This window comes from Protopterus annectens, chromosome 9.part0 (genome assembly GCF_019279795.1).
Source record: "Protopterus annectens isolate FY-2018-M chromosome 9.part0, PAN1.0, whole genome shotgun sequence".
NCBI classification, from domain to species: domain Eukaryota; kingdom Metazoa; phylum Chordata; order Ceratodontiformes; family Protopteridae; genus Protopterus; species Protopterus annectens.
In genome coordinates this window covers 257,936,382-257,962,515 of record NC_056743.1, presented here as the reverse complement: position 1 = coordinate 257,962,515, position 26,134 = coordinate 257,936,382, and positions in this window count along the sequence as shown.

Below are 26,134 nucleotides of genomic sequence, written 5' to 3'. Positions count from 1 at the left end.
ATGCAACCATTAAATAGACTGTAATATCTGGTTAGCTGGGCTGCTTGAAGACTCATAATTCTCTAGATAACAACCATATGTGGGAAGGTGAGCAACTGGGCATTTGCTCCACCCTTTACATTCTATGCCTCCTTTTCTACTCCTTTTTACTATGCTTATCTTTCTGCTTCTCTGAACTATAAGGAGACCTCATCATTAAAGATGCTGTCCTTGAGTCTTGACCCCCCATCAATGGTGGTGGGCTCATGTTTGTTCAAAGAGTGTCAACCTTGAGGAGGCAGTCAAGGCCAAGCCCAATCTGGAATGGATGGAACAGCTTCCATACGTTTGGCTAGGAACATCTTAGTTCCACTGTCCCTAATGGTACTAGTGGTGAACAACTCACAGATCTCACAGTGTGCATTAAAGTTTTCTTCCCCTAAACAAACAATGTTGTCAAGACATGCCGAAAAACAGTAGTGTTGAAAAATATAATGGAACTGCTATCAGGAAACCAAGCAAGACAAAGGTGGAAAATTATCTATGCATGGGGCATATATATTTTTTTTTTACAGGATTTTCCCAATGATTTGCCCAATGACTCTCCCTTCCTGCAGCCAACTGTCTCATTCATTCCTCCTTTGGGTGATAACCAGGCTCACCAAACAGGAGCACAGCTCTAAAACCCATTCATTCCCTGACTGGAAACCCTAATCATCCCATCTACTATCCTCAGAATCAAGAGTTTGGTGTTAGGGAACAGATTAGCCTGCTAACCCTGTAAATTACCCCCAAATCATGTCTCTTCTAGCAGTAGATTGCAAGCTCCACAACTACTGCTCAAATTAAGCTGCATGGGTCCTGCCACACAAGCCACCTGTCTGATGCATTGCTTTGCATCATGAGCTCACTAGCTTTGTTCATGTAGGTGGTATACCAACAGTCCTGTAGATGTATTTGACATGGTGAGCTAAACCACCTTTATCTCACTGGGGTATGTGTACTGACACTGGTTGCTCAATCCCATCCCCTCCTCCATCACCTGTGCAACTAACTGAATGGTCATTTGGATTGTAGTCACAACCTTATCCCTATACACCACAGGGTCAGGCCCAAGGAAATCAAGCTTTGAACAGAATTATCCAGTAAATCCATGTCCAGCATACCAAACAAAAAGGCCAGTAACTGTTATATATGCCAAGAACTAAGTCAAAAAGCATGAGATCCTAAAAGGGATTCAGAGATACCAGACACACCAAATTAACTAACGTGTTCATTGTGCAATTGCATCCACACATTGGTAAAATGGGGAGGGAAGAACAACTGTTCAAAGAAAGTACAAAAAACAGGAATGGAGAAATCTGAATTGAGCTACAATGGAAGCTTTGTACTCAAGACCAAAAGTGGATAAGGTTTTTGTTCCAAGGAAAAAATGGAACACTGAACTAGTCCTAGGCTGTTTCTCTGATGTAAGCACTAGCTATACTAAAATAAATATAGGAAGGAATTGAATTAGCACTGCATTATTGCTAAAAGTGGAGGGGCCAGTAGCATGGGTATGTGTTTTCCTGGATCCCAGCTACTTAAGTCTAGTAAGCCTTGGACCTACTGGTTTATGATGCTGGATCTAATTATCTCAAGTTAAATCTTATACTTCCTTTTAACAAACTCAGTTTATGCAACTCTGATAAATTATACATTTGCCCTTCCAAGCAAAATGCAAACCTAAATCAACAACCATGCTAAAATAACAGCCTGCACCACTGAAAATCTGGGTTCCACTAGCAGCCCAAGCTTTGGAGGGCTGGTTGTGGTGGTGAGATGTGATGAAGCACTTCTGACCTTCCCCCTACATCTTTATTAAATTATGAAGTATGATGTAGGCAATGTTACATTTATATAAATGAAAAACCATACTGACACAATTTTACTTGCAAACATTATATGTTACAAACCACATTGACATAATTGTAGTTGCAAATATTATAAAACACTTATAATCTAACCGATCATTATCAGTCAGACATTAAATACCCCCATTCAAATCCTGCCTTGTTTTAAACATCATTCCTCCTCTGCATCTATTGTTCACATAATTCCCATTTTTCCTATGTAATTTGCTCCTACCCTTTTCTAAAGATCCCAGTTCCAGTTGTCTTATCTCTGTTACTATATTCACTTCTAGTACTGCTGGTTTGGACTTTGATTTCCATTTTCTAGCAATTGCTTTTTTGGCAGATATCGTAGTTAGACTCAGCAAGGCCTTACTATATCTAGGCAATTCTAATACGGCATCATGGCTCAAAAAAATGTCCTTAGTTACACCAATTTGCTCTCCCAGTATCTCTGACATAGCAGTCTGCTGGGAATCTTTAAAGCCTGCCAACTAATTTTTTTAGATACTAAAAACATCTGCCTGACTGCACTCTATCTCTGTCCCATGGGCATCCCTCAGTAGTGTGCACAACTTCCCTTAACCCCATTCAAAAACCTGAAGCAACTGCCTACATACAAGAACACGGACACAAGAACTCTGTACAAACGAGTAAAAAGCTACTGCAAGTACTACTTTTATAAACAGACTGTGAGCAGTTCCCTGAATCTCATTCAAAAGTCCAAAAAAAAAAAACCCTGAAGCAACTGCCTGCATACAAGAACGCGGATAATGGAACCCTGTACAAACTAGTAGAAAGCTACTGCAATCCTGCTTTTATCAACAGACTGTGAGCAGTGTAGGTCTAATATAATCTTCTCTCTGTGATACTCCCATTGGTTTTTCTGCTGTGTACACTACTGGACCCTTTCCCCCCTTTTCCTCCCATTTATTGTAATAAAATATACAGTTTTCCAAAGCTTTACATTTATTTTATATTCTGCCTCCCTGATGCTCCTCTAAATCTGCTTTTGGGTTCACATAGATAAAAAAATACCTTAATGTACTAACCTGGGCTAGTTGCTTGATTGTTCATCTCACAGCTTTCCCCAAGTCTTGGTTCATAGCCCCCCCCCCTTCTCTTGTTCTCCGAACATAATCCTATTGTACGTTTCCTAGCCCTGTCAATCCTGTTTTTCTCATCTTACCCACCAAAAACTTGGTCTCTTATTCAGACATAAAAAATACCTCACTATTATGGCCAAACATTCTCAAACACAGACTTTCCTTTTCCCAACCTTACTTTATGCAGCCCCTATTCTCACCAATATTCAATCCACTCTATTTGCTAAACTTGAAACCACCTACAACAAAATAGCCAGATTCGCTGCCAACTTTCCTTATCACTCTCACCATTGCATAGCTTTAAAAAACCAACAATGGCCACTCCTTCTTCCTCAACTCCACCTCATATACACTATCTTAAATCAATCCTCCTGCTGTCCTGCCTTCATGGACCTCTTCACTCCCTACTCTCCAAAGCATAACCTATGCAGCACAGACCTAAACCTCTGAGACATCTACAAACCCAATAAAAATATTGGCAAACTTTTATGCAGCCACTCCATCGCCAATGCCTGGAACAAACTTCCCCTTTCTCTAAGAACAAATGGCAACTTTCTTAACTTCAAAAGACTTCTGAAGAACCTATTTACTAATTCCTGGGCCTGGCCATGTCCCACTCCCACCTAAACTACTCCCTCTGCTTTCCTCTTCCCCTTCCAGCTCTCACACTTTACCACAACTACTCATTTAAGGTCTTTATGATATTCTACCAACCTTGAATTTCTCTGTGATGGCAATTGTTGGATATACTCTAACTTTTTATATTATATTTTATATACTTAATATGTACCATGGCTGTTTAAACCCTCAATATTACCCTTGTATTCTAACATGTTCATTTACAAGTTCATAGGTGGTTACTAGGCTAATGACCACAAGGGCCTTTTTAAGCCTAGCCATGCATCCCAAATCTCTAACAAGTTCTGATACCCTTGATAAGTGTAAGCATGGGCCTGGGAGATTATAAATTGCATTCTGTTTCTCCTGTGTATGTACACTTGTATGTCAATATTGTATGATGTTTTGTTTTTGTATTTGTTTATCTGTGGAGCTTTTCTCCTCGGGCCTCTGCTGAAAAAGGGCTCTATTGCCCAGTCAGACTAACCCAGTTAACAAATGTCAAATAAATAAATGACACTTCCAGAAACTATGTTCCCAGTTACCTCTTTCTTCCCCATCACACCTCCAACATTTGCTGTCTACCGGAGGAAAAATTCTTTGGATTATACTTGGGGCATAAAAATACCTATGTAAACATTTCCAAGCAAAGATTCTAAATCTTCTAGACTGTGTTGAATGTTTGTGAGACAAACATATATCCCTCCCATTGTTTCTTTGTGAATTCCTTATCCAATCTCTTTCCAATCCTTTCTAACCTCCTCTGATTGATTTCTATAGTTACCATGGAATATTTGATATGGTCTACTAATTGTTCCTTTTTTAATGGCAGCTTCTGTTCTAGATTCTACTAAAAAATCTACCAGTGCTGGTCTTTCATTTAGGACCCCCCATGTCTTTCTCTTTGTCTATACTCTGCTATCAATCCTTAATAAGAAAGGCAATCTCTAAAGTGTGGTCAAATAAATTCTTGGCATCATCCCATTCTATTACCATTTCCTGTCTAGTTATTTGCTCCAAATACCTTGGATCCTTTGCCAGTTTTCTACAATAAATTCCAGTCCCCTCTTGTCTATTGTCTGTATCCCTAATTGCAGTCATCCTTATTGGCAGAATCTTCTTTCTCCATTCCCGTGTTGGCTTAGTTCTTAAAATACTTTCTGATACTATATGAATATAATATTCTGCATGATTAGTGTTATTCTCCTTAAAGGTCAGCATCAAAAATCCCAGACTCTCCTTGTTTCTTGAGCTTCCTCCCTATTTCATCATCATCCCTTTCCATTTCAAATTATAGGTTTCTGCTTGTGTTATGTATAGGAGCTTTACCTTTGTAGCTCTGAAAAACCTCTTCACATTGGGTAATCTCAATCTACCTTGTTCTATCGGATAAATTAGCTCATCCCACCTGACTCTTACCGTCTTCCCCTCCCAGATAAAATCCTTCAGCTCTTTATAATTGCTTTCCACAACTTCTCCTCTGGCTGATAAAAATATGCCTGACCTATGTATAAGACCAAAGGGACTAAAACATTTAACTGCTTGTATCTCACTATCCATATCCATATAACAGAGCTTCCAATTTCTAAGTTTTTATATTATCTTTTTAGTTGCTTTCCAGATATCCTTAGCTGCCACACTGGAATCATTTTTAATCCACACTCCTAAATACTTCTGTGACATCCCTGCACTGGCACAGTAATCAAGGAGCTTCAATCCTCACCACTGGCAACAGCGAGGGGTGTACACAATGGGAGGATGACAAGTACACACACAGCAAAGTACAATTTCCCTTAAGAGCACACAGAGATCACAGTCAGTCTGGGGCTGGTTTCTCATTCTTTCTACAGATCCCAATAAGACTCCCCACTGGCACAGCTGTAGAGTTGAGTCCTTTGCCAAGGTTCCAAGCCAAGTCCTCCCAACACTCTCTCTGTCCAACCAGTGGTCCATGTCCCTGCCCAAGTAGCTGACACACACACACACACACACACACACACACTGAGATTTGATTTATATTCAACACAAACACACACACATGGGAAAGGCTGGTACAGGGTTACTAGCTATGCCCCCTTCTGCCCAGACCATAATGTAGTTATCACTGCCACCAAAACCCCTTATCAGCTACTTTAAGGCCCTTCCCAAAGGTTGATCAATCCTACTGTGTAATATTACTATTATCCAAATGGTAAGTGTGATCAAGAGCAAGTCTCTTTAGGAGTGGCATGTACAGTGTCACCAAACACATATGCAAGTATGCTAAGAGCTTAAATATGTCTCACAAATATCAGCCACAAAGATTGGTTTACATATATTTAATAATAATAAATAAAATAAAAAGACAATACTCAGAAAACAAATGTATTTCAGAGTACAGAATCACAGGAAATATTTTAAAACAACATTGCAGGACAGTCTCAAATAAATAAAGAAAACATCTAAAATAATCTTTACTATATTCCTATCATTTATCTAAAAGAGATACTTTGCCCTAAATAATTTACTTACAGAGAAACACGCAGGCAGAAGTTCTGATGATGGATGTTTCCAGGTCAAAGACAAAATACAAAATGCACAGTCTTTCTCTGAGAGAGTTCTTAAATCAATATTAGATATTACTGCTAGGTCAGCCTAGATGACATCACTCTTTGTCACCTTCCTTCAGTTCCCAGGCTAACAGAAACTAACATCTCTGTGTTAAAAACACATATCACTCAGATGTTTGATCAGAACTGGAAGTAGTAAAACAATTAAACAGTTTTACATTTTAAACCTAGTAATTACTTCTCTCCAGGACAATAGAAAAAAACTTCTAGCTCTAGACATCCTGTCTTTTTGCTGCATTGAAACCAACTTTTATACCACATCATAAAGCACTTAATTTTAACTTATTTTATTGAAGTTTTGTAAGTTAATCTTCTATGTTCCAGCGGGGTATGCTGTGGTTACATTCTTGAAGCTCAGTACTGTAAAAACCCTGTTCAACACACACTTCTGTAACAGTAGTTTAATATACAAATAACATGTAGTTCTCTTACATTTGTAAGACAAGTATATGAATCATATTAATATTCACAAATGACGTATGATTATTTGCAAAATTCCAGATAGCTGGGCTGACAGTGTCACAACCCCCCCCCCCGAAAACTCAAGCTAGTTTTTCAAGTGACCCTTGAGAAACATTGCTTGAGAGGGTGGAGTCTTTCTGGGAATACCTTACCCCATTCACTGCCTTGAAAGCCCATCTGCGTTGACACTGCTAACCCCACTGTGGTGCTGCACTGTCATATCATATGCTTGCAACCCAAGGCTCCACCATAGTAACTTGGCATTTTGCTGGCTGCCTGATATAGCCATGTTAAGGAACTGTGGTCTGTAACTACAGTGAATTCCCTTCAATACGGATAAGGCTGAAGTTTATACAGTGCCCACACTATGGCTACGCATTCCTTTTCTACAGCTGCATAGCATTCCTCCCTGGGTTGGAGCCTATGACTGAGATATACCACTGGGTGCTCTTCTCCCTCTGAGGAAACCTGGCTAACTACAGCCTCCATCCCATGGTTTGAAGCATCCACCTGCACAACAAATTATTTGCTGTAATCTGAACTGGCTAACACAGGAGATACTCCCAAAGCTCCTTTAAGCTTCTGGAATGCCTGCACACATGATGTGGTCAGCACTACCTTACCTGGCCTATTTTCCCTTATCAGCTCTGTAAGGGGAGCAACTATGGTATTATAGCTGAGGATGAACTTTCTGTAGTACCTGCTGTCTTTAAGAATGCCCTCACTTGCTTTTTGGTAACAGGGGAAGGCCATGCCTGAATGGTTTCTACTTTGTCAGGTTCTGGCCTGATATTATCACTCCCCACTCTATGCCCCAGGTAAGAGACCTCTGCCATACCCACCTGACATTTGATGGGCTTAGTGGTCAACCCTGTGCAGCACCTCCCTGACATGCTGAAGGTCTCTTGCCAGGAATGATTGTAGATAGCAATATCATCTTGGTAAGCAAGGGCAAAATTTCCTGCTAGGATACAATCTATCAGCCTCTGGAAAGTCGCTGGGGCATTTTTCATTCCAAAGGGTATTTTTGTGAACTTGTACAAGCTAAAAGGAGTCACAAAGGCTGACCTCTCTCTAGCACTGAGAGTCACGGGCACCTGCCAGTAAGCCTTGGCAAGAGCAACAGTGGTAAGATACTTATCCCAACCCAGCTGCTCTAGGGCGTCATCTTTCCTAGGCATGGGGTAAGGATCTGGCTCTGTGTGACTATTTAATTTTCTGTAGTCCATACAGAACCTGGTGTTGCCATCCTTCTTTGGTACCAGCACCACTGTGGAGGCCCAGGGACTACTGGACTTCTGAATTACCCCTAGTTCCAACCTTTCCTGTATCTCCTCCCTCAGAGACTGACTCTCTCAGGCACCCTGTAAAGGTCCTGCTTAATAGGCCTTTGGGGTCCTGTATCCACATGGTGCTGCATCAGGTTGGTGAACCTTGGCTTCCAAGTGAACATGTCCCCAATCTCCTGTAACACTGCTCAGCTTTCTCAAACCTGGGTAGGGGACAGCTGCTGGGACACTGCTAACCCTTCCACTAAGGTGTCAGTCCGAGCCTCACTGAGATCAGTCACCAGATCCCCCTCAGACTCCTCTTGCATTCAATGCAAATACTCAGCATAAGGGCCTCGCTATCATGGTAAGGTTTCATCATGTTAATGTGGTACAATTTGTGCCCCTGCCTAGCAGTTCTACCATGTAGTTAACATCACGGACCTTCCTTACCACCTTGTAGGGTCCCTTCCAAACTGCCTGCAGCTTGTTGTGTCTGACAGGAATGAGAACCATTACCTCCTGCCCTACAGCACTCTCTCTGGCTTGAGCATTCCTATCATACCAGACCTTTTCCTACTGTTGGACTTCTGCCAGGTTCTCCTGGGCTAAGCCCATGCATTCCCTGAGCCTTGTCCTGAGGTTTAGGACATATACCACAACAGACTCCTTGTGGGATTCACACTCACCCTTCCACTCATCTTGAATCAAATCTAGAGGTCCCCTCATCCTATGCCCATACAAAAATGCAATGGGTGAAAAACCTATGGATTCCTGGGGCACCTCTCTGTAAACAAATAACAGAGGGAGCAAATATTTGTCCTACTCCCTCTTAAACTGGTCTCCAAATGCCCGTAGCATCATCTTGAGTGTAGAGTGTAACCTCTCAACAAGACCATTAGTCTGGGGATGGTAGGGACTGGTCTTTAGGTGCTTTACCCCACAGTGCTTCCACAGACAAGCCAGCAGGTCTGACATGAAATTGGCACCTCTGTCAGTCAGTATTTTTTTTCGGGAAACCTACCCTGTTAAAAATCTCTAACAAAGCATTTGCCACCTTTTCTGCCTCAATTGAGGACAGAGCCACCACTTCAGTGTATCTCATACCATAATCTACTACCACTAGGATATACTTTTTCCCTATGGAATTTGGGGTACTCAGGGGTCCCACAATATCCATAGCTACCCTCTGAAATTGCTTCTTAATCACAGGCAAAGGCATCAAAGGATCTTTCACCTTGTCTCCTGTCTTGCCTACCTTTTGGCAATGCTCACAGGTCCTGCAGTATCCTGTTACATCTCTGGAAATCCCAGGCCAATAGAAGTTCTGCATAATATGTCTCTTTGTGCACTGTATACCCATATGACCTGCAAAGGGAATATCATGAGCTATGGCTAGAAGTGCCAGATGGTGGGCTCTGGGCACTAGCAATTGCTGTATTCTCTCACCCTCTAGCCCTCCCTTAGGGGTCCACTCTCTATACAGTAAACCTTTGTCCCAGCATACAGATTCTCCCATCCCTTGAGAATCAGGTGCCTCACTAGCTACTTCCCTCAGGCCTTGCAATGTAGGGTCTGAGAACTAACCCTGTTCAACTCTTTCTTTGTAACCCTGCCCAGCTCCCCTTCCATAGGAAGTCTAGCATCCTCTGACAGCAGTGCCTCATTGTCAGCCTGGGTGCTACTACTACTACTGCTACTCACTGCTGCCCTTGTAGTCACTCTGTCCAAGGGAACATCAGTACTCATATGTAGCTGTGGCTCACCTTCAGTCTCACTGTTACAAGGTAGCTCCTTCCTGAATAACCACATCACCAGTCCTGGCTCCAAGTGTGCAGTCTGTCTGGGTCTCCCCCAGGCTACCAGATCCACATGCTTGTCTCCAGGCCTGACTGCATGTAACTGCATGCACACACGGTACTGGATCATCAAAACCATTCCCTATCAGTACATCTGCAGGGATATCATCAAACACACCTACTTGCTTCCTTCCTTTTCCATCCTCCCAGTCAATGTGAACCCTAGCCAAAGGTATTTGGAATGGGGTATCTCCTAAAGCTCTGAATGGAGTAGACTACCCAAGCAAGTAGTGCTCCTCTGTAACCATTGCAGGCTTCACAATGGTTAGGTCATAGGCTGTCTCTCTCTTAGCCATGGCCTCTTTCCCATTCACTAAGACAGGATATAACCTCTTGTGGTAGTTTGGTACCCTTGTTTTCTTGAGACAACTTGGGCGGCCACGGTGGTGCAGCGGTTAGTGTTGTCACCTCACAGCAAGAGGTTCTCTGGTATGATCCTCGGCTGGGGTGCCTTCTGTGTGGAGTCTGCATGTCCTCCCTGTGGTCGCATGGGTTTCCTTCGGGTACTCCAGTTTCCTCCCACATCCCAAAGACATGCTGTAGGTGAATTGGACACTCTAAATTGGCCATAGGTGTGAGTGTGTGCCTTCTGTGGAAGGTTGGGTGCCAGGCTGGCAACTTGACACTGTAAAACTCCACTGCCAATCATGAGTGAGCAGGTGTTCCGCTGTGGCGACCCCTGACTGGGAAAAAGCTGAAAGAAGAAGAAGAAGTTTTCTTGAGACAACTTACTGCTGGCATTTTGTCATTCCCACTTACTGGCTCTCCCACCTTTTGTTCCCCACCTTGCCTCCATTGACATCTATATGCTACATGGCCCCACTGGTTGTATTTAAAACATTTAACTCTTGGTCCTGGATATGTACCTGGACTAGTGGCTTCCACTGCTACTGGCGGACTCTGTTGGGGCAGTCTGGGCTGCCCACTATGGGTTGCCTTAGACCCATGAGCAGCACTGGGTTCCCCTTTTCTGTGCAGTGATGTGCTACTTGCTAGGTATAGTTCTCCCTTCTTCCACAACTCATCTGCAGTATTGCATTTTCTATCAGCTAACCAGATTATCATGTCCTCAGGCAAAGTGTTAAGGGCTTGTTCCCTCACCAGAAAGTCTGCCAGCCCTTCAAAAGTGGTGACAATTTCATCTGCCTTGCATCTATGCTCACAAAACTTTTTTTCTATAAGTTTTAGGTGTTAACTTAAAACATTCTAAAAGACAGTTCTTTACAACATTATAATTTAAACAATCAGTATCAGACAGTTTAGAAATTATGGTTACAGCTTTACCATGGAGTAAGGGGGTCAGGAACCGTACCCAGAGCCCTTGGTCACCATTATACTGTTTACATCCCCTTTCAAACATATGAATGAAACTATCAAAATTATCACCCTCTGTAAATTGTGGAAGACATTTACTGACTTTTGTTGCTTCTGGAGTTCAGTTTCTCCCTTCCCCATTACCTTCATGACTCTGGCAAAGAGTTAGCATCTCCTTTTCATGTTGCTTCTAGCTTTCCTTCTCCTCAGCTTCCAGGCATCACAGTTTCTCATTTTCCTCAGCCTTCTGACATTGCAGTTTCTCATTTGCCTCAGTCTCTCTGCTGCCTCTGTTTCCAAATTTGGCCTTTAGCTCAAGTCTCTAACTCCAGATGGATTTTTAAGTCCTCTGTGGAAAGATTGAGCTGTCCATTTTCTGAGAGTTGTACATCTCCAAGGCCAGTCTGATTGCCCTCCTCATTGCTATTCTGTGATGCATCTGTGATTAAAGCTGCAATCATGTCTGATTTAGTCAGATTGGCATTCACCATTCCTTCAGCCTGTCACATCTCAGCCAACTGTCTCCTTATCAGCTTGCAATACTCCTCTACTAACATGCTTGCCAGCTCTCCCTGATTAACTAAACTAACAAAAAAATAAAACAATTGTGATATGAACTCTGAATGTTCACTGTGTGGCTGACTGAGAGTACAAACACCTTTAGTGAGCACTGTACACAGGCTACAGGAATTCAATATCCACACCACTACAAGCCAATTAATATGTGATGTGCTGTTTCCTACTTTTAGTACTTTGTCCGAATCAACTCCTTCTGCTGGTAGGTTTCCATCTTTACTATTAAAGGCCTAGGCTGCTTTCTCTTAGCAGGTTTGGAGCACGCACACAATTTGCCCTTTCAGTTAACAATTGCTGTGGACTACAAGTCCAGTTGCTTATTTGTGCTTCCATAAAATTAATAAAGTCTGTTCCTTCCAGCTTCTCTAGTACAGCAGAAAATCTCAAGTTTCCCCTATGTGCTATGTCCTCTATTTTTTAAACATCTCTTCTTGTGCAGTGTCATATTCAGCCAGCCTTTTCCTCATTTTGAACTCTGATTTTTTTCAGTTGTATGACCTCATCTGAATATCTGTTTAAAGATTATTCCATTTTCCAGCCTTTTGTTGTTTGAGTTGAGATAATCCATCATTGTTTTGTTTATTTTAATCAGGTCTATGTGCAATTGTCTTATACAGAGGTTTGTCATATATACTGGCAACTTCCACAAAAGTAACTGATGTCTTACTCAATTTAAGTATGTTTGCTCGTAATGTATCAAGTAAGTTATTTGGCAACCAATGTTTCAATCTGAAAAATGACTTGAAAAATTATTTTAAAAAACCTAGTACTTTTAATCTGCAATTACCATCACATATTGATATGTTTGTATGAGTTTGTGAAAAACAAATTGTTTAGTGTTTAAACTCTGCACACAGTAAGCACTTTTATAATTTGATCAAGCAAGAATGTAAAGCCATAGAAGATTTAATGAACAATAAAGATATTTGCATTAGGCCAGTGGGAAAGGGAGGGGCTGTGATGATTATGGACACGTAAATATTGCAAAGCCATGCAATGTATATTAAATGAAGATGAAACTTATGCTAAAATAGATAAGCAGACAGTTCAAAAAATACTGCAACAGATAAAGGACACACTATATCATTTGATGATTTGCAAGATGATAGAAGAGTCTTTATATCAATTTTTATTAGTTGATCAGCCAGTTTTACCTGTTTTAAATGGTCTACCCAAGATTCATGAAGACCCTAGTAATGCACCCATACAACATACATGGTATTGCGAGACAGCAATATTTTTTATCAGAGCTTTATAAATGTATGAGCACCACAGGAAATACATTTGGTTGGTTTATGGTGACTTTAGGTGTGAAGAATTTGTTTACCACCATACCCAGTGATGTTGACATTGAAGCTATAAGAAAAGTACTTCATGAAAAAAGTGTATATAATAATGAAACGGTCACTCTGATGTGTACTTTATTAGAGTTAATTTTGATGAATAATGTTCTTATTTCTCAACAGGACATTTATTTACAGAAGTGGAGTGTCACTATGGGCACCCCTTGCTCAAATTCTTATGTTAAATTAGTTATGTTTGACTGGGAAGACAGCCATGTTCTTAACAGTATGTATGCTAAATACATTAGATTTTATCACCATTTTGTGAATGATATTTTTCTTTTGTGGTCAGGTAGTTTAGAGAGACTACATCAATTTATAAATTATTTCGAAATGACCGTTAGTTTTTTAAAATTTACTGTGAGGGTTTTACCTAGTGTCATTGATTTTTTTTAGACGTTCAGCTCTGTATGACTCCTTTAGGCATTATTAACACCACGTTATATAAAAAGAAATGTTGGAAGAACAGTTTACTTTCTTTTGGAAGCATGCATCTTAGGCATATTTTTCCCAACATTATTAAAAGTCAATTTATTAGAGCCTCAAGGCTATGTACTAGAGATAATGATTGTGTTGAAACCATGGAAACACTCAGCAAACAATTTCTAACCAGAGGGTATGACAGCAAATGTGTACACAGCATCAAAATTGAGGTACTGAATAAAAGGCAAACATACTACCTATAGACCATTTTATTCTGATGGTAGTAATAATAAACCTCAAAACAGTCATTCAAGGACCGCTCCTATTAATCACAATGTAAGATTCACCACTAAGTTTACCAATGATGTAGAATTAATACATGATGATATATGTAAGAATTGGCAGCTTTTAACAATAGACCACAAAACTGCAGAAATAATTGGGTCTAAACCTAGCTTTAGCTATAGGAACTGCAATAATGTTAAGAACTTGTTCTGTGATCAAAGATGGTTATACTCCTCTAGAAAAGCAGGCACTTTTCCATGTAGGGCATGCTAAGCTTGCACAGTAGTTTAAATTTTTTTTTTTTAACATCCAGGTTTTAATTTTATTTTTAAGCCTACTAGTTATGCAGATTGTTTAACAGCACAAGTAGTTTATTTAGCTACTTGTAATATATGTACTTGTTTTTATGTAGGAAAAACTGTTAAGAAGTTTAAAGATATAATTTTAAGATATCTATATGACATTAGAAGCAGGGATATGAAGAATGCATTGGCTAAACATCCTATTGAAATAAGGGGCATACGTTTTCTTTTAAAGTGTTACAATGCTTGCATGATAACATCAGGGAAGGTGATATTAACAATTATGTAGAGAGAACAGCATTACAATGGATATTTAGATTACAGGCTGATATATATCCTGGATTAAACACCAGCGTATGTTTGAAACCTGGCCTAAAAGGGCATACATTGAACTGTCAGTTTAATTGGTCCTCATATTAATTGTTTTATTCAGATGGTGATTATACAGCTATATAAGTATTGTACTGTTTGAAGAAGCGTAGTTATGTAAAAGCACTTATCCGTTTGTTTTAACTAATAAATTTATGCCAACAGTCATGGCAGCCTTTTTGGTTCCTTCTATAGTCTATTATTTTTCTGATTTTTGGCTTTTGTGTGCTGACTAGCCATTTGTTTCATTGTGTACCTGTTAAGAAGAGAGGAATTTAAGGAATGGATAGTATAAATTATCCACAAGTTATTAGAGAGGACAGAAAGTATTCCACAAGTTACAGCTAATGAGTGGGATAAAATGAAAGTGGAGTTTAAAAATAGGGTAGAAATAAAAGAAAGACAGATTTGGTGAAGAAGTAATAAGAATTATTTAGAGTGGTTGACAAAGGTTAAAGTATTAAAAAATAAGGGGAATGTCACAGAACAAGAACAGGCACAATTGTAGAGTGCTAAAGAGAAAATAAGGGAGTACATGGATAATATGCATGAGATAAGAAAGAGTGCTGTTAAACAACTGTTTTTTGATAACTCCAGAGCACAAAAACTTTTGGCGCAATCACTTAGGCAACAGAATGTAGGAAGGGTTGTTGACAAACTTAGGAAGCCTAAACAAGAAAACTAATCAGAGATATTAGAGATATTTCAGAAATTTTATGACAGTTTGTATAAAGCAGATAAATGTGGGGATCAAGAAAGAGCACAAATGGAAATATTTATGGAAGACTTAATTATGCCAAGGTTAGAGGTAGAATTAGGCTCAACAACTGACAGTTAAGACAGGAGGAGATGAGATAAAAACCATGAATGTATAATCAATCTGCAGGAAAGTCTCCAGTAACAGATAGTATTCTTGTGAACAGTCAGAATTTAGAAGGGAGGAAAACGATAAAGATCTGAAGGTTTGTTTAGGTTTTCACAAGGAGGGGAAGCAACAATAACTTGAAAGAAAGCTGTGGTGGCCATAATACCTAAAGATGGTAAAGACCCATCACACCCAGCCTCATATAGACCCATTTCAGTATTAAACCATGACTATAAAGTCTTTATGTCTACTAACCAAAGAATAGCAAAGTTGTCAAAATTGATAGGTATGGATCAGTGTGGTTTTGTGGAGGGGATGCAAACATTTGACAACATCAATAGAAAGTACAGTTGTGTAAAATTTTACCATAACAGTAGATGTCTTCCTCTTCACTGTTGGAGTATTCTTTAAAATAGGGATCCCCTGCCAAGGGTAGCCCAACATCACCCCAGTATAGCAAAACTTTTAGGTTGTAATAACTATGCCGTATGTCACACGTATACTTCCTGTACATGGCATAGGACATAAAGGTGACACCCAGCTCTACCAGCCTCAGAATGGAAAAGCCATGCCTCTCGACTATGCAGAGGGTCAGAGTTTATATTTTATATTTCCCATCTGTTTTTAAGATGTTTACAGGTCTGTAGCAAACTGGTAAAATCTGAAGTTCATACCTTTTAAAAGGTTAGATTTCTGCAAAATGTTCAGATTTGTCTCCTTAATTTTGATGCAGTATTAGTAAAACCGTGACTTTAGAGCAAGTTAGTAGTAAATTACCTAGGGCTGATGTCAAAGACTGGCAGTAGTTATTTGAGTTTATGACTTTGTATCACTTTTGAAACTTGTGCTGATGCAAGTTCCATTGTTTTATTCACCTATCTGAATTAAAAATATATATATTTGAGGATTCTTTGTTTTTGTGCTCTCTGACTTGCTGTTATTTGTAGTTTTGTCCTGATCTCTCACTTTAAATAGTGAAAGACATGCTATCGAAGTTGAGTGAAGATTCTTTTCTGATTTTGCATTCATACTTTTTAGCGATTATAAGCTGAAGAAGCATTTTTTGGGAATAGTACTTTTAGATCTTTTGACTTTTTTTTTGTGGTCTATTAGAATTATATGATCTGGCAGGTTGGGGGGCATGGTTGTCATTCTTCCATAATTAGTTGTATTTCTTGAGGCTTGATTATTTATTTTATTTTTGTTATTGGCACATTTATACTTTGTATTTAAAAAAACAATACATTTTGTCTGCCATTTACCCTTATTAGGTATCTATGGGCTCTTGTCCATATTTTATAAGTAACTATTATCTAGATTTGAGATGAACCAGATTTAATAATACAATCTAATAATAATCATTATCACATAGAACTTCTAAAAAATGGATAAGGGCGTGTGGTTCAATATGTAATTACACATTCCAAAGGATTTATCATATGATTTAGTAAGCATTGTGATTCATATGCCTACATTGATAATTATAAATATTATTATTACACTTTAAACATTTGAAACATTTAACCTTTATATTTTAATATAGTTAGTTTACAAGTGGTGTTGGTAAATCTGTTCTGCTTTATATATTCTTCATTCATTGACATATGACTCTCTTTCTTAAGAATTTTATTATCTAATTCTTACTGAAGATATTCTAAATAATCACTGATTGTTTTCTTATTCTAGATTTAGTAACATTTGCCTCATACTTGGTCTTGCTTTTTATTTAACATTATGTTCATTAAAGTAATATCAGATATTCCTTAAATAGGGATTTATAAGAATGCATCTTACTGCACAACTACATAGTAATGTAATCACAAAATCTTACATCTCTTTCACTTTGTGGTGAATGTTCCTTCTCAAATATACGATAAGATGTTGGGTAGTCCAATCTCGGCTCCGACTCGGCCGATTTACGAGCTCGAAGACTTCTGGTTGGCTCGTGGCTGAGCAGGTATCCCACAGTGCACCAGTACAAACCACAGATCTCGTTTGCCGCATCAACGAGTTTGGTTGTGCTTCTCTTGGCTCTGGCTAAGTGTCAAAATTCTTCTATTGAAATTTTGTATTACAGTTATTACTGTGTTGTAATGTGCTATTATCCTAGGCATTAGTGTTGTTTGCCCTTTTTGGTGAATTCTTAGCTTAAACTTGTTGTTAGTCTGGTATCCTGTGTGCTAGTTTAGAGTTCTTTGTAGGCACCGTTGCGCTTTTTTTTATCAGGTAGTTTTATTAGTTTGTGCCGGTTTTCCGCTGCTAGTTAACAGGAGCTCCTGTTATTCTGTTGTTTTTTCTAGACCGTTATAGGCAGCTTAGTTTTCTTAATCTGAGATTGTATTTTTGGAGGTGATCCGCTGGTTATTTGCTAAGGGTTGGAATTCCTCCCTTAGTATGTTAGTTATTTTCTTCAAATTGTTACCACATAGAGTTATATACAATTTTCTGTGTATGTGCAGTTTCTGGTCTGTTTAAATTAGAAGACCTAGTTTTCTGTCCCACCGAGCTAGGCCCATCTAAGTTAGAAGACCTAGCCCTTGTGGTACTTCCTTCTGTACAGCTAGGCCCGTTTTAGTTACAGGACCTAAAAATTGTTACCACATAGAGTTTACAGTTTTCTGTGTGTGTGCATTTTGTGGTCTGTTTAAATTAGAAGACCTAGTTTTCTATTCCACCTGGCTAGGCCCATTTAAGTTAGAGGACCTAGTCCTCTCCCCTCCTTCTTCTTCTTCCTTTCCTGTGTGTGTGCGTGTGTGTGAAATGTCTAAAGAGAGCAAGGAGCACAAACCTTCAGGTTTTAAGAAGTGCATGAAATGCTCCCAAAAGATGTCTTTAATGGATGGCAGTAGCTGTGTCTACTGTTTAGGGGCCATCCACCTGCAGGAATCGTGCTTGTTCTGCCATGCTTTCTCTCCTAGGGTGTTACAGGAGATCAAGAACAAGCTTATACTCAAGGGTCTACTAAAACCATCTTTTGAGGAAGCTCTATCCAGTTCTTCGGCTTCCTCCAAGTCTGGCACATCTAAGTCTTCAAAAAGGCCTTTTCCGTCACCGGCTGATGTCTCAGAGCCACCTTTTAAACAGTCAAAATCTGCCTTCTCGACTCCACTGCCTTCGGAGCAGAAGGAGAGCACCACTGTGGTGTCAGAGTCGGTTCCAAGTGCTTCAGAGCCGACCTCTGAACCAATTGAATCAGCAACTGAATCTGCTACTCGGAGCTGGTCTGTGGATTCCCTACTGGTTTCTGTGTTACTGAAGTTTCCAGTGCCCCCTAGATCAAGAACCCTACTATGTCTTCCAGATCTTCCAGGAGCCTTTCAGAAGAAGTTGTGAAGAGGGTAGTGTTGAGACTCCTGAAGCCGTCTGCCTTACCAAAATTATTGTTGGCTCTGACCCAGTTGGTTCCGGAGCCACTCGATCCAGCTTCGCTCTTGTCTGAGATTCCTCCTCTGAGCCATGTTGGCCCTTCGGAGCCAGAGTGCTTGGTGCCACCGGAGGTACTATTGGTTCCAGCTCCCTTTGTTGCTGCTTTGGAGCCGGGTTCAGCTCCAACCCGCTCGGTGCCATCCGTCATGTACAGGGGCTGAAGCTCTCCTGTTGGTGCCACCAGGGAGGGTTGGAATCGATTTTCTTTGGTTCCAAGTCTTCCTCTCGGTGCATCGGCCAGGGTGAGCTTGGACCCTGCATCTACCTCAGAGCTGACAGCTCTGGCTCCGATGTCAACCTTTGTGTCTACAGAGCTGGAGAGGTTGGCGTTTGAGATGATGAGGAGCATGCTGTCTCATTCTTCAGCCCCTACCAGTGGTACCAGCACTCTTCCCTCGAGAGCACCCACTTCAATCTCAGCCCTTACTCTCTCTGGAGACAGCAGAGACCCGCAGCCTCAGGAGCCATTGGCTGGTGGCCCCCACTCTTCCGAGGCCTCTCCAGAATGCCCTTTTTATGAGCCTCCCCGGAAGAGGCTATGTAAGAGGAAGCATGTTGACTCGCAGGATGAGTCCTTGACATCGGACACTGACCTCGAGGAGTCGGAAGGGTCCCCCAAGTCATCCTCTGATGTCTCCTTCATGGACATCTTGGAGATTCTTAAGCAGAGGTGTGACTGGCCCACTGTCAACCCTTCTGATGAGGAGTCGGTGTACCTGAAGGCTTTCGGGTCTCAACCTTCTGCCTCTTAGGTGTCTCCACCTTTTGACGAAATGATGGATATGGTTAGTCAACAGGTGTGGGATACTCCTGATGCCATGCAGCCAGTCCCCAGGAGACCCAATAAGTTTCTGTCTGCCCCTCCTGGTAAAGAGTTTTTGTCTAAGGATGTTCCCATAGATGACATGGTGGTGGTGGCGGCCACAAAGAAGGAGCTGGTGGAGACTTCTTCCTCTGTTCATATGCCAAATAAGGATTCTCGACAGATGGACAGATTTGGGAAGCATATCTTTAGTTCAGTGGCATTTACCCTTTGATCATTGAACTATCTCACTCACTTCACGAGATTACAGAGGGATCTCCTCAAGGAGTTAGGAGATTCTATACAAGGTGCATGTACTGAGGGAGTCCCTAACAAGATCTCTGCTCAGTTGTCCGCCTTAAATTCTACAGTTAATTCCTCCATGTGGCTTATCTCCTATGCAGCTAATGGAGTGAGTAGAGCAGCGGGTTCAGGTGTTGTCCTGAGGAGTCACTCCTGGATGCGCTTGTGTAATTTTATGGAACCGTTCAAGTCTACTTTCGCCAATGCCCCATTTGATGGTTCCTAATTGTTTGGTTCTAAGGTGAAGGACACACTCACTCGGTGTGAGCAAAAAGGAAAGACGCTTTCTGCCATGGGAGTACGTTTTACTGTTCCCTCTAGACCATACCCCAAAGGTCAAAGGGGCAGTAAAATGTGGTTCAAAAAGTCCCAGAGGGTCTTTCCGGACACACAGGGTGAACCTTTCTTCAGAGGAAGAGGAGGAGGAGGAAATGGGAGACATCACCCTAGAGGCAGGGGCGGTCTGCAATACCAGCAAGGCCATGATTCCTTTTTGGGACCACCTTATCAATGCTCCTGATGTGAGGCCCGACTGCATTTCTCTGGGGCCGGTCGGGGGTCGCATTTCTTTGTATCCAGAAGCCTGGCTAAATATCACTCAAGACAAGTGGGTACAAAGAGTTGTTACCAGAGGCTATATCATACCCTTTTCCCTTCCACTGTTTGTTCCCAAGAAGATCCCAGATGTACCACCCAATCACAGGGATCAGGCAACTGTGGAGATCAACAAGTTGCTTTTAAAAAGAGTTATCCAGTCTGTCCCAGCAGACCAGATAGGATCCGGAACTTACTCCAGGTTCTTTTTAGTACCAAAACGAACCGGAGATTGGAGGCCAATATTGGACCTCAGCAGGTTAAACGAATCCGTGAAGAAGGACAAGTTTCGGATGGTAATTCCCATTGTTAGGGAAAGACTATTGGATGTGCTCTCTAGATCTCCAAGACGCCTACTACCATATAAAAATGGACATGGCATCCAAGAGCCATCTACACTTCTGGCTGGGAGCCAGTCATTATCAGTTTCATGCTCTGCCCTTTGGTCTCACCACAGCCCCTAGGGTGTTCACCAAATACATGGCAGTAGTGACAGCTCACCTGAGATGTCAGGGATTCCAGGTGTTTCCATATTTGGACGACTGGCTCCTGACCACCCCCACCAGGCATCTACTCCTCCTAAACAGAGACGCCACTATTCAACTTTGTGCTCAGTTAGGGATCTCCATAACTTGGGAAAAATCTGCATTATTGCCCTCTCAATCTGTGATTTTTATAGGCGCAGAGGTAGACACAGTGAACATGACAGCTTATCTCCCCACCGACAGGGCACAAAACTTAATCTCTCAAATTCAACGTCTTCTCCCATTGTGGAAGGTCAAAGTGAAGTGGGTTCTTCAGCTCCACGGGACTATGGCTTCCACCATTCTATTAGTACCATTAGCCAGGTTGCACATGAGAATCCTCCAGTGGCTCCTGTCTTCCCAATGGTCCTTCCAATATTTCCCGCTGAGTCATCCTATCCTGCTGACAGATTCAAGCAAGAAGGACCTTCTTTGGTGGATAGCCCCCAACCAGTTGATCACGGGTGCCCACTTTGTTCCTGCCCAACCTGTTGCCACTGTGACCATAGATTCCTCCCAGATCGGGTGGGGGGGCATTATCTCAGCAGGACTGTCCAAGGCACATGGCTAGAACAGAAGGCTCACCTGCATATCAGTGTTCTGGAGATGAGGGCAGTGCTCCTAGCATTGCAAGCACTTCAAGACCTTCTTCCTTTTGGGACTATTGCGATACAATTAGACAGCATGTCGGTAGTTTGGAATATCAACAAACAGGGCGGTACCAGATCTTGCCCACTCTGACGAGAGGCCATGTGAGTTTGGGAATGGGCGATTTCTTCCCAGCACTTTCTGGTTGCAATGCACATTCCAAGGACTACCAACATGATAGCTGACAAGCTCAGTCGGGCGATCCTACTGCCTCTCGAGTTGTCTCTGAAACAGGAAACAGCAGAACAGATTTTCCACAAATGGGGACAGCCTTGCTGTGACCTCTTTGCTAGCCCAGTCAATACCAAATGCAGCAGTTATTTTTCCCTCATTCTCCCTCCAGGGGAGACACCCAGAGATGCTCTGGCTCATGATTGGCCCATCGGACTTCTGTATGCTTTTCCTCCATTTCCTCTCATTTTCAAAGTGATTCAGAAAGCCAGTCAGCTGGGAAGCAAGTTGATCCTCATTGCTCCTTAATGGCCTCATCAGGTCTGGTTCCCCTTTTTCGAGCCTCTTCTCCTGGACGATCCTTGGATCCTGAACCCAGCTCCAGATCTGTTGACTCACATGTCAGGTTCACTACATCCCTCAGTCCACACCCTCAAGTTGACAGTGTGATTGCTCCAGTTCCATCCCTAGTCAGGCTTCATGATGTATCATCCTTAGTATCACATATTCTTATATCCTCCCATAAACCTTCAACTAGGAGGCTGTATGGCAGTAAATGGAAAATATTTTCTATTTGGGCACAGAAAATGAATGTAGATCCCTACACTGCTTCTATCCCTGTGATTTTGGAATTTCTCTCTGAGCTTTTTCAACTAGGAGCTGCCGCCACTGCCACTATCAGAGTCCAATTGGCGGCAATTTCTCATTTTCAATTAGGATTTCCAGATAACAATTTAATGTCTCACAAGCTATGCAAGACCTTTTTGAAAGGAATCACTCTTTTGAGACCACCACTGCAAGAGCCTGTGGCTTCTTGGGATTTAAATTTTGTGCTGTCCAAACTGACTTCTCCCCCATTTGAACCTTCCCACTCATCTTCATTGAAATTTTTGTCTTGGAAGACTTTGTTTTTGGTAGCTATTATGTCAGCTAGACGGGTATCGGAGCTACAAGCCTTGACTGTTAAGCCACTATATTTGATCTTTCACAAGGACAGGGTGTCACTGTGTATTAATCCCTCCTTTGTCCCCAAGGTTTGTTCCCCTGCTACCTTAAATCAATCCATAGAACTCCCAGTTTTCTTCCCTAATCACTGTAATGCAGCTGAATACCATTTTCATCAGCTGGAAGTTCATAGACAACTACGTTTTTATTTACAGCAGACCAAGGAATTTAAGAAATCAGATCAACTATTCATTTCCTTTTCTGACTCCAGATTGGGCTTACCAGTTTCTAAAGTAACACTATCTAACTTGATTTTCAGTTGCATAGCCTTTATCTACAGTTCGGAGGGCAGGCCTTTACCCTGCAGGATCAAGGCTCATTCTACCAGGTTGCTGTCTACCTCTGCAGCCTTTCAAGCCAGGGTCCCACTTGATAATATTTGTGTAGCAGCTACGTGGGCTACCCCTCACACGTTTATTACACATTACAAATTGGATTTGGCTTCCAGGGGTAGAGCATCCTTTGGCTCCACGGTGCTTAGGAGTATTTTCCAGTGAACCACCCAAGAATAAGGCACTAGGGACACTGTCCCATATGTAAAAAGGAAGGTGAGATTGGACTACACAACATAAAGAAGTTATACTTACCATAATGTTCCATGTTGGTAATCCATCTCACCCTTCATTTTTACCAACCTGCCCTCCTGCCCCCATCCTGGAAGATCTGGAGATAATAATAATTTGGTTATCTTTGGCTGGAGATCCTTTAGTATTAGTTTGTCTGTTATAGGTTTTTTCTTCTAGTGAACAGCAAACAAGATCTGGGGTTTGTACTGGTGCATTATGGGATACCTGCTTAGCCATGAGCCAACCAGAAGTCTTCGAGCTTGTAAATCGGCTGAGTCGGAGCTGAGAATCGGCTCCGAACCCATATGTAAAAATGAAGGGTGAGATGGACTACCAACTTGGAATGTTATGGTGAGTACTTAACTTCTTTTTTCTTGAATGATTCAGTTTAGCTTTAGATGAGCCTAAATGTTCTATGAGATGACTATATAAATATTTTCTAATAAGTGGTGGGGGAAAGTAAACTGCTGTTTGTTAGGTGGTCTGCTTGTGCAGTGAATGCTGTTCAGGCTATGAGTAGTTGACTCCATGAAGGGGTTATTGGGAGACAGAATTCTAGGCTTACTTCATATAGGAATTTTTTGTTCTTTTTTGGTGTCTACTATTTATACCACTTTGATTTATGTTAGTGTGTTAATTAGGACTGATGACAGGTTTATTCATATTCACATCAGAGCTGATAGAGTGAAGACTTATGTCTTTTTACAAATCAAAATTAATGGTCATATTATATGTAAACTTTTTACTATGCTTAATGTCATACCTAAAATGTGTATTTACTAATATCAATGGTTTAAATAATGGTTGTAAAATGGGAAGTCTACACAAATATTTGCATTTTTTTTAATTCTCAAGTTATCTTCTTACAAGAAACACATCCTTTGTCTGAAGATATGTACATAAACTCAATACTGGACTATTTTCCATGGTATCTAGTTCTCACCATTCTCAAAAGAAAAAAGAGGAGTAGCTACTTTGTATAAAAAATATTTGCCTATACCTTAAGTTACTGATACATATAAGGACTTCAAAGGTATGTTTTGCTCAGTTACATTAGAGCTTAATAGAAAATTATACACCTTAGTTAATATTTACTGGATTCGAGGAATTGGAATTAACACTGTAAAACAACATCTAAACTAAATTGTTGAAGTATCTAAAGAAAATATTATACTTGCAGGAGATTTTAATTTTATTTTGACAGACAAATATTCTAATACTTATGATAAAAGGAGAATTTTACCCTCAGCTAAAGCCTTGAAAGATTTCACTGATACATTTCATACTGGGCACATTAATGACTTTTCTGATCCAGCTTCTCTTTTTTTCACTCATGTTTCTCATAGGCATGGTACATATTCTAGGATTGATAGAATATATGTTTCAGATGAGTTAACAGTTTGGGTAAGGGTAAAGTAATTTCATGTCCTCTCTTGGATCACAATTCTGTTTCTCTTTTGAATTGATGCTTAGATCAAATAGTTCTGTCCAGATTAAAAGAATCCCATCTTATATAACCAACTTAAAAGATTTTAAAGATTTCCTTACATCAGAAATTCAGCTTTTCATTAAGTCTGACTGTATCAGTGAAACTTATGAAATATATATATATATATATATATATATATATATATATATATATATATATATATATATATATATATATAGGATGCATTAAAAGCTTACTTGTATGGGAGAATTACTAATTGGTATACGAATAAGAAAAGGCAATGCGATAAAGAAATAAGTGAGATATACCATAAACTAGATAAAGTAAAACTATTTGACCAAAAAAGTAAACTCAATAATATAGAGGAAATTAATGCTTTAAATAGCAGACATATAGAAATTTTAAATCATAAGACTATGATTAACTTAGATAGGTTCAAAATTATAAACTTTTCTGTTAATCCAAAGTCCTTGAGTGGTTTAGCAATTAGGACTAAAAGGTTGTGTAAGCTTAGTCACATTAAAGAGATTTAGTCATCTAAAAACAAAAAAACCTGTTACTGAAATAGGGGATATACTAATAGAATTTAGAGTCTACTTTAATAAAATTAATCAGGAATCTATACTAACGGATCCTAAAGAAATAATTAGATCATTTATTAAAAAGCACACAAAAATAAGTTATCAAATATTCAAACTGAAACACCTGATAAACAAATTTCAATGTCTGAAATTCAGTCTCAAATTAGTGCTTTGAAATAATTCCTGAATATATAAATTAATGCCTAAAGAACCTTATTACATAAAGTTTTCTCCTTATGTACAGAGTTGGTTAATGTCCCTCCTTCATGGAAGTATACTCTTATCTCTCCCATACTAAAAGATGACAACGACCCTACTGAATGTGGTTCTTATAGGCCAATTTCTTTATTAAATGTTGATTATAAAATGTTAATTTCTTTTCATGCTAATAGACTGAAGACGTTTCTCCCATTTTTATTGATGAAGACCAAACAGGATTTATTTTAAATAGGAATACATATGACAATATTAAAAGAGTACTAACCATAATTGATTTTGCTAAAAATTCAAAAGATAATCTGACTCTAATCAGTCTGGCTATAATTTGTGCTTTTGATTCTGTTAACTGGGATTATCTTTTCATTGTTCCAGAAGAACTGAACTTCTCTAGTAATTTCATACAACTTATTAATCAACTTTATAAAGGATATTTTAAGAAAGGTACATACAACTCTCAATCCATTCAATTTCTTAAAGGAACTAAATAAAGTTGTCCTCTATCTCCTTTGCTTTTCACTCTTATTGAACCATTAGCTAATTTTCTAAGGCAGAATTCAGAAAATGAGGGTATTAAA